This window comes from Pongo pygmaeus, chromosome 23, assembly GCF_028885625.2.
Source record: "Pongo pygmaeus isolate AG05252 chromosome 23, NHGRI_mPonPyg2-v2.0_pri, whole genome shotgun sequence".
In the NCBI taxonomy this organism is placed as follows: Eukaryota; Metazoa; Chordata; class Mammalia; order Primates; family Hominidae; genus Pongo; species Pongo pygmaeus.
Window position 1 is genome coordinate 42,261,567 of NC_085931.1, and position 10,539 is coordinate 42,272,105.

The following is a 10,539-nucleotide window of genomic DNA, read 5'->3' on the forward strand; positions in this document are numbered from 1 at the left end:
TATACACCCCCCCCGCAGCTCCGTTCCCCCCGCTTCCTGCCCCCCCTCCCCATTCCCCAGATCCGCCAATGCTAGAGCAGCCTGAGCCCCCGTCCGGCCCCCGCCTCCCCACCCCGCCCGCGGGGCCGGGGGCTGCAGTCTCAGCCCCCCCGGACCAATGCAAACGAAGCGCCGAGCCAGCAAACCAGCTCCCACTGCCCCTCCCCTGCCCGCTGAGAGTGGCGGCTAGCAGGGTGGGGGGGCAGGAACTGAGGGGTGCGGATCCGGGCCCCCCAGCCTGCGAAGCGCACTCGCAGGTCGAGCGGGCGTTGTCCACCCTTCGGAGCCCCGCTTTCATGCGTGAAATCCCCAGAAGTCGCCTGCGACCGCCTCCCTGCTTCAAACACCAGAGAGGGCCCGGGGTCCTGGCCGGCGACAGGCCGAACCTCCGGAGCTGCTTCTGCACCCGGTACATTGACCGATCTGATGGGCTGCGCGCCCGGAAGAGCTGGAGAGATGAAGCCAGCGTCCAGCTTCTCCCCCAAACCACAGCACGCCGAGCTTTGTCCCCGGGGAGCGTGAAGTCACCAGCTCCGGGAGGCGACAATATGAAGGCGATGGACGGGGCAGGGACCCCCGGAAGCCCCAGCAATCCTCAGGGAAGTGGGGGTGCCGGAGGAGTCGGGGACACCCTCGGGCCTCCCCAAGCCCGGAGCATCCCCAGCGTCCGCAGCCCTGTGAGACGCCGGGTGCTGTGGTCATGGGCCCTGCCGCCAGGCCTCGGCGCTTTGTCCCCGGCCCGCCCGGGGATGCTACCACGCTAGAGTTGTACACCAAGGTTTGTCTTCCCAGGAAGCGCTGGCGGCCGCCTTTGGGCCGCCTGGCGCAGAGCCCCAGGCTGCAGGCGCCGCGTGTGCGGGCGGGAAGTTCCCACAGTTGCAAAGAGGCAGCGAAGTATGTGTTCCAAACTTTTCCAAACTGAGCGCTTCCATTAAGAGAAGTGGTGTGCGGGGGAAAAGCATTCTGGGTATTAGCATGCAAATGAACGGGCCCGGCTTCCAACTCCGCTCGGGATTCCCACCGCTGCGCGCCCAGCCACGCGCGCCTTGAGGCTTCCGGGCGTTGCCCTGGCGGATGATCCGAGTTCAAAATCGAGACCTCTGTCTGGTTTCGTGTCCTGGTGCTTAGTCACTTGGCCTCTTTGAGATTCACTGTATCTTAACCTGTACACCGGGACAGCAGCGCCTGTCCTGCACACCTCAGCTCTAGGGCATAGTACATGCCAAACTCCTGTTGGGGAGAATGAATGAGACTTAGAGGCTTGAAGAATGTTCCCTGGACACGAAGCCAGGAGATCTGTGTTCTAAGCCCAGACTCACTGTCACCTTGGGCTAGTGCCTCCCTCTCTGAGCCACAGCTTTCTTGGGCGGATTTGGGGAACTGGCACGTTTTATTTTTGAGAAAGCTGCTGGGAACATCCACAAAGAAAGAGAAAGGGGCCGGGCGCTGTGGCTCACGACTGTTATCCCAGCACTTTGGGAGGCTGAGGCGGGCGGATCACCTGAGGTCGAGAGTTCGAGACCAGTCTGAGCAACACGGAGAAACCCCATCTCTACTAAAAATACAAAACTAGGCCGGGCGCAGTGGCTCATGCCTGTAATCCCAGCACTTTGGGAGGCCGAGGCAGGCGGATCACCTGAGGTCGGGAGTTAGAGACCAGCCTGACCAACATGGAGAAACCCCGTCTCTACTAAAAATACACAATTAGCTGGGCGTGGTGGCACATGCCTGTAATCCCAGCTACTAGGGAGGCTGAGGCAGGAGAATCGCTTGAACCTGGGAGGCGAAGGTTGCGGTGAGCCGAGATCGCGCCATTGCACTCCAGCCTGGGCAACAAGAGCGAAACTCCGTCTCAAAAAAAAAAATACAAAATTAGCCGGGCGTCGTGGCACATGCCTATAATCCGAGCTACTCCGGAGGCTGAGGCAGGAGAATCACTTGAACCCGGGAGGCGGAGTTGCGGTGAGCCGAGATCGCGCCATTGCACTCCAGCCTGGGCAACAAGAGCGAAACTGCTTCCAAAAAAGAAAGAAAGAAAGAAAAGAAAAAGAGGTTTGCTCTGAGTGTCCAGTGTATACACACATCGTTTCTCCATAGTAGGTATAGATATTCCCATTCTACCATTGGAACTGAGGAAGGTGAGTGACCTGCCCAAGGCCACACAGATAGTGATGGAGCCAGGATTCAAACTGGTTAACTGCCCCTTCCTCACCAGTGGCTTCTGAAACCTGTCACCCGTCCATGGCTCCACTTGAACCAGGAACTGACTCTCTGTCTGTTATGCTTAGAAAACAGGGTGCCATGACTGGCCCCATTCCAGCGGATTCACCCGGTGAAGGTGGGTTCAGAAGGTGGCGCTCTGAGGAAAACAGGGAACGTGCATCAGCCCTGTTTTGCAGATAGGGAGCCTGAGGTTCAAGGAGCCAGGGTCGTCCAGGATCCCTCCTTGGGGAAGTGGCCAGAGACAGTCCAGATGCCGTTCTGATCCCACCAGGGAGCTTTTTTCCAAATGTCGCCTTGGCAGTGTGATTGTGGGGGGTGGGAGTAACCTCTCCACTTCATCCGTTACTCTCAGTCTTGCCCATCTCTCAGGCTCCTAGGAATCCATTATGTAATTTCAGGCATGCTTGCAGAACATGTCTTTTTTTTTTTTTTAGGTAACATTCAATTGACATAAAATTAGCGATTTTAAAGTGTATAATTCACTGGCACCTAGTACATTCACAATGTTGTGCAACCAGCACCTCTGTCCAGTTGCAAAACATTTTTATCACCCCAAAAGAAAACTTCGTACATGTTAAGAAGTCACTTTCCATTCCCTTCTCCCTTCATCCCCTGGCAACCACCAATCTGCATTCTGTCTCTGTGGATTTACCTGTTTTGGATATTTTATTTATTTATTTATTTTTTTGAGACGAAGTCTCTGTCCCTCAGGCTGGAGTGCAGTGGCGCAATTTTGGCTCACTGTAATCTCTATCTCCTGGGTTCAAGCTATTCTCTTGCCTCAGTCTTCCAAGTAGCTGGGATTACAGGTGCACGCCAGACGCCAGCATGCCCGGCTAATTGTTGTATTTTTAGTAGAGATGGGGTTTCGCCATGTTGGCCAGACTGGTCTCGAACTCCTGACCTCAGGTGATTTGCCCACCTCAGCCTCCCAAGGTGCTGGGATTACAGACGTAAGCCACCATGCCCAGCCTGGATATTTTATTTAGATGGAATTATACAATACTGTATGTGACCTTTTGAGTCTGGCTTGTTTCACTTAACGTAATGTTTTCAAGATTAATTCATGTTGTAGCATGTATAAATACTTTGTTCCTTTTTATGACTGGCTGAATGTACACCATTGTGTGGCTATACTACCTTTATCCATTTATCCATTGGTGGCCTTTTGGCTATTATGGATAGTGCAACTATGAATATTTGTGCACAAGTGTGTATTTGAATGCCTATCTTCAGTTCTCTTGGGTGTATACCTAAGAGTGGAATTGCTGGGTCATATGATGGTTTTATGTATAACTTACTGAGGAACCACCAAACTCTTCCACAGTGACTGCACCATTTTGCATTCCTACCAGACATGTGTTTTTATAAATAATTTTAGTGCTGGTCAAACCTCTGATTTTATGAATGAGCATGCTGAGGCCCAGAGAGGTTAAGTAACTTGCCCAAGGTCACACCCTTAGTCAGGATCCAGACTAAAACCAAACTTTCTTGAGTTCCTAGACTTCAAACACTAAGAGCCTCCCATGTCACCTTTAAAGACCTCGACTACTTGCCCGAGTTTTCATTGATTGACTTAGAAACCTGCCTGGTGAACAACTGAGTTAGCCGTATTTATGAAGCTTTTTTTCTCTCAACATCTATTGAAAGAACCCACTGCCATGTTCTGGATTTCTAGGCCACACCTTGAAAACATGCAGAGCTCACAATCCCTGCATCTGCCTCCTGCTGCTGGCCTGTCGGGCCCTCTTCTGTTGCCATAGAAACCGTGCACCTCAGTTTTGGCAGCAGACCAGCTGGACAGCGAACTGAGAACATCCTTGTCTCCTAGGCTAAGCAGAGCTGTCAAGGTCATGTATTCATTCACTAGATTTGTATTTATTGATCACCTACTAAGCACCAGGCTTTTGTTCTGTAACATGCTAGGGATACAGCAGTGAACAAGCCAGACCACAGATCCTGCCCTCAAGGAACCTGTAGTCTAGAGGAGACAGACAAAAACCAAGGAACAAAAAAGGCTTCACCTGGCTCCTCTCCCTAGTTCACATTCTCCCAACCTTCCAGGCTGTGCTAAAATCCACTTCCTCTGGACCATCCCCCGAAGAGCCCAAATGTAGATGATAGCTCCTCTCAGGATTTACATTGCATTTTTTGTTGTCCCTGATTGTAAAAGTGCTATGTGCATTGTGGAAAATGTAGGAGATACACAAAAGCACAAAGAAGAAAAATTAAATAAAGATCTGTAATTTCACCACCAAGAGTCGAGCGCTGCCAACATTTCCTTCTGGTCTTTTTCTACATATGTGTATTTCTCTTTAAAAAAAAAAAAAAAATTATCGACTGGGCACGGTGGCTTATGCCTGTAATCCCAGCACTTTGGGAGGCTGAGGCGGGCGGATCATGAGGTCAGGAGATCGAGACCGTCCTAACACAGTGAAACCTTGTCTCTACTAAAAAAAAAAAAAAAAAAAAAAAAAAAAAAAAAAATTAGCCGGGCGTGGTGGTGGGCGTCTGTAGTCCCAGCTACTCAGGAGGCTGAGGCAGGAGAGTGGCTTGAACCCTGGAGGCAGACGTTGTAGTGACCTGAGATCACACTACTGCACTCCAGCCTGGGCAACAAGAGTCTCAAAAACAACAACAACAACAAAAATAATAATAACAATGACACGGCACAGTGGCTTACGCCTGTAATCCCAGCACTTTGGGAGGCTGAGGTGGGTCGATTACAAGGTCAGGAGTTGGAGGCCAGCCTGACCAACATGGTGAAACCTTGTCTCTACTAAAAATACAAAAATTAGCTGGGCGTGGTGGCATGCACCTGTAATCCCAGCTACTCAGAAGACTGAGGCAGGAGAATCACTTGAACCTGGGAGGTGGAGGTTGCAGTGAGAGGAGATTGTGCCACTGCACTCCAGCCTGGGCAACAGAGTGAGACAACGTCTCAAAATAATAATAATAATAACAAATTTGTTAAGCACTAACTGTGCCAGCCATGGTGCTGAGAGCACTCCTTGGTTTACCCTCTGGAATCCTCACAACAACCCTATGAGGCACTTACTCTGATGATTCCCATTTTACTGGTGTGGAAACTGAGGAATGAGCAGATAGAGAAGGGAGAGGAAGGCCCAAAGCATGCTGAATAGCAGGGCTGTGTGGGTACCTCTGCCTGCTCCAGGGGCTTTCAGCACAAATCCAGGCTGCCAGGCTTTATTGAGGACCTGATGGGAGGAGGAGATGGAGGGAAACACAGGAATGAGGCACCCTAGTTTCTGCCCCACTCGCCTTTAGCCTTTATCAGTCTTTCTTAGAAGGCATGTGAAGCCAACCCACTTCCTTTGCTCTCTTCAACGCTGGGCTGTTCGGCTTCTTAATAACAATAGCAACAAGACCATTCCTTGAACAATCATGGCACTTCAAGCATGAACGGAGTTGCTTTGGAGCCAGACAGACACAAGTTCAAGTTCAAGGTCTGCCCTTGCTGATAGTTTGGCTTTGGGTGAACAGTGCCAGAGGTTCATTTAACCCCCATAGCCTTTCTCTGAGGGTAGGATCATTGTCCCTGCCTTGTTTTTTCAGAGACAGGGTCTCTTGTCACCCAGGTTGGCATGTACTGTCACCATCATAGCTCACTGCAGTCTGGAATGCCTTGGACTCAAGTGATCCTCCCGCCTCCACCTCCAGAGTAGCTGGGACTCTGGGGTATGCCACCATGCCCGGATCATTTCTACAAATGTTTGTAGAGATGGAGTCTCACTATGTTGCCCAGGCTGGTTTCAAACTCCTGGCCTCAAGCAGTCCTCATGCCTCACCCTCCCATAGGGCTGGAACTACAGATGTGAGCCACTACACCCAGCCATTGCCCCCTGTTTATAGGTGAGCCAACTGGAAAGTTAGGTGGTTCATCCAAGCCTGCCCTAGTGAAGGTTGTGCGATCCAAACTGAGTGCAGGTCTCCCTGATTCCAACAGCCAGGTTCTTTCTCCAGCACCTTGGACCTCTTTTCTTTCTCAACAATTGGGTTTCCTTCATGACTGGGAGGAGCGGGCAAATCTTCCACCTGACACGGAGGCCTAGCTCCTTCAGCTACACAAGGATCTTGCAGGAGGCAGAAGCTCAGCAGTTCCTGCCTCCCCACCTCCGTCCGAGTTATCTCAGCCCCTCTGTGCTGTGGTCTTCAGGGCCCGACAGGGACCCAGTAGGCCACGGTTTATCATCGGCCATGTTTCCTGCCTCTGCATCACTGGCAGAGACTTTAACACTCTTTCTTTTCATTAATCAGGCACAAAAAGGAAAAAAAAAAAAAGTGCTCATATGTAATTGTTTGTATTTCTATACTTTAACCTGGGAGGATTTTTTTGTTTTTTTGTTTTTTTGAGACGGAATTTCGCTCTCGTTGCCCAGGCTGGAGTGCAGTGGCATGATCTCAGCTCACTGCAACCCCTGCCTCCCATGTTCAAGCAATTCTCCTACCTCAGCCTCCAGAGTAGCTGGGATTACAGGCACCCGCCACCATGCCCGGCTCATTTTTGTATTTTTAGTAGAGAGGGGGTTTCGCCATGTTGGCCAGGCTGGTCTCGAACTCCTGACCTCAAGTGATCCGCCCGCCTCGGCCTCCCAAAGTGCTAGGATTGCAGGCGTGAACCACCGTGCCCACCCCAGGATTTTCTTTTTTGTGCCTGATTACCTGAAGGAGAGAGAGTCAAGGTATCACTGGTGACACAGGGGCAGGAAACATGGCCACACACTACATACACGTGAAAGGCAACTGTCTAACTGAAGAAAATCAGCTACACATTACAGAGAAAGAGTTAATGTCCAGAAGTGCCTGAAGGTCTTCCTGGAGGTTGCCTGTGAGCCAAGATCACACCACTGCACTCCAGCCTGGGTGACAGAGTGAGACTCGGTCTCAAAAAAAAAAAGGTCATAGTGCTTGCATGAGTTAAGCTTTTAGGTGAGATTCCTGAGTGACATTTGATTCAACAGCAGTGTATAAAAACACTAGGTCCTCCCCGTGTTGGGTTAGCTCTAATGGTGGTTAGTGAAATGTCTGACAATTTGAGAGCCAAAATGATGTTTTCATTTATTCATTCAAGAAGTATTTATGCATGTCTTCTTTGTGCCACGCACCGTGCTGGGCAATGGAGATGCTGTGGGGACAAGATATTTGGGGTCACATCTGTAATCCCAGCACTTTGGGAGGCTGAGGCCAGCGGATCACCTGAGGTCAGGAGTTCAAGACCAGCCTGGCCAACATGGTGAAACCCCGTCTCTACTAAAATTACAAAAATTAGCCAGGTGAGGTGGTGTGTGCCTGGAATACCAGCTACTCGGGAGGCTGAGGCAGGAAAATCGCTTGAACCCAGGAGTCAGAGGTTACAGTGAGCCAAAATCACACCATTGTACTCCAGCCTGGGTGACAAAAGCGAAACTCTGTCTCAAAAAAAGAAAAAAAGAGGCCAGGCACGGTGGCTCAAGCCTGTAATCCCAGCACTTTGGGAGGCTGAAGTGGGTGGATCACCTGAGGTCAGGAGTTCAAGACCAGCCTGGCCAACATGGTGAAACCCCGTTTCTACTAAAAATATAAAAAATTAACTGGGCGTGGTGGCAGGCACCTGTAGTCCTAGCTACTCGGGAGACTGAGGCAGGAGAATCACTTGAACCTGGGAGGCGGAGGTTGCAGTGAGCCAAGATTGCATCGCCGCACTCCAGGCTGGGTGACAGACTGAGACTCCATCTCAAAAAAAAGAAAGAAAAAAAAAGAAAAGAGGTTTAATTGACTCATGGTTATGCAGGCTCTATAGAAGCATGGTGCTGGCATCTGCCCAGTTTCTGGTGAAGACTAAGGGAGCTTTCAATCATGGCAGAAGGCAAAGGGGGATCAGGCAAGTCACATGGTGAAAACAGGAGCAAGTGAGAGAGAGTGAGAGTAGGTGCCACACACTTTTTTATTTTATTTTATTTTATTTTTAAAATTTTTTGTATTTTTTATATTTTGAGACAGAGTCTCGCTCTTTCACCCAGGCTGGAGTGCAGTGGCATGATCTCAGCTCCCTGCAACCTCCGCTTCCCAGGTTCAAGCAATTCTCCTGGCTCAGCCTCCTGAGTAGCTGGGATTACAGGCATCCGCCACCACCCCCAGCTAATTTTTGTATTTTTAGTAGAGATGGGATTTCACTGGTTGGACAGGCTGGTCTTGAACTCCTGACCTCAGGTGATCCACCCACCTCAGCCTCTCAAAGTGCTGGGATTACAGGCATGAGTCACTGCACCTGGCTATTTTTATTTTTATTATTTTTTGAGACAGGGTCTTGCTGTGCCAACCAGGCTGGAGTGCAGTGGCACAATCTCAGCTCACTGCATTCTCTGCCTCTGGGTCTCAAGCGATCCTCCCACCTCAGCCTCCCAAGTAGCTGAGACTACAGGTGTGCACTACCATGCCTGGTTAATTTTCGTATTTTTGATAGAGACAGGGTTTCACCATGTTGGCCAGGCTGGTCTCCAACTCCTAAGCTCAGGTGATCTGCCCACCTCTGCCTCCCAAAGTGCTGGGATTACAGACGTGAGCACGAGCACAAGCCCAGCCTATTTTTATTTTTTGTTAAAGACAGGGTCTTGCTCTGTCACCCAGGCTGGAGTGTGGTGGTGCCATCACGGTTCACCGCAGCTTCTGCCACCTCCTTGGCTCAAGCAATCCTCCCTCCTCAGCCTCCAGAGCGACTGGGACCACAGGCGTCAGCCACCACACCTGGCTAACTTTTATACTTTTTGTAGAGGGGTTTTACCATGTTGTCCAGGCTGGTCTCAAACTCCTAGGCTGAAGCGATCTGCCTGCCTCGGCCTCCCAAAGTGCTGGGATTACAAGTGTGAGCCACCACACCCGGGGGCACCCACTGAAATGACCAGATCTCTCTCTCTCAAGAATTCAGAGATTTCGGCCGGGCTCCGTGGATTACATCTGTAATCCCAGCATTTTGGGAGGCCAAGGCAGGCAGATCCCGAGGTCAGGAGATCGAGACCATCCTGACTAACACGGTGAAACCCCGTCTCTACTAAAAAATACAAAAAATTAGCCGGGCATGGTGGCGGGTGCCTGTAGTCCCAGCTACTTAGGAGGCTGAGGCAGGAGAATGGCGTGAACCCGGGAGGCGGAGCTTGGAGCTTGCAGTGAGCTGAGATTGCACCACTGCACGCCAGCCTGGATGACAGAGCCAGACTCCGTCTCAAAAAAAAAAAAAAAAAGGTAGCTCTTGCCGGGCGCAGTGGCTGACGCCTGTAATCCCAGCACTTTCGGAGGCTAAGGCGGGCAGATCACCTGAACTTAGGAGTTCAAGACCAGCCTGACCAACATGGAGAAACCCCATCTCTACTAAAAATACAAAATTAGCCAGGCATGGTGGCACAGACCTGTAATCCCAGCCTCTCGGGAAGGCTGAGGGAGGAGAATCGCTTGAACCCGGGAAGCAGAGGTTGCGGTAAGCTGAGATCGCACCATTGCACTCCAGCCTAGGCAACAGAGCGACGAGACTCGGTATCAAAAAATACATATAAAAATATATAAAAATTAATCGGGCATGGTGATGCATGCCTGTAATCCCAGCTACTCAGGGGCTGAGGCAGGAGAATCACTTGAACTCAGGAGGCAGAGGTTGTGGTGAGCCAAGATCACGCCATTGCACTCCAGCCTGGGCAACAAGAGCAAAACTCTGTCTCAAAAAAAAAAAAAAAGTAGCTCTCAGCCGGGCGTGGTGGCTCACACCTATAATCCCAGAATTTTGGGAGGCTGAGACGGGCGGATCACCTGAAGTCAAGAGTTCGAGAGCAGCCTCGCCAACATGGTGAAACCCCGTCTCTACTAAAAATACAAAAAGTAGCCAAGCATGGTGGCAGGTACTTGTCATCCCAGCTACTCAGGAGGCTGAAGCAGGAGAATTGCTTGAACCCAGGAGGCAGAGGTTGCAGTGAGCTGAGATCACGCCATTGCACTCCAGCCTGGGCAACAAGAGCAAGACTCTGTCTAAAAAAAAAAAAAATACCAAAAAGGTAACTTTCATTATTATGGCCTTCCAACAAACAGATCTTGAGCTAGCACTGGTCCTTGAGTTAAGTTAAAAAAGAAAGAAAAGAGATTCTATTCATCTTATTTATTTATTTATTTAGTTAGTTAGTTATTTGTTTGTTTGTTTGAACAGGGTCTGGCTCTGTTGCCCACGCTGAAGTGCAGTGGCATGATCACAGCTCACTGTAACCTCAACCTCTCAGGCTCAAGTGATCCTCCCAT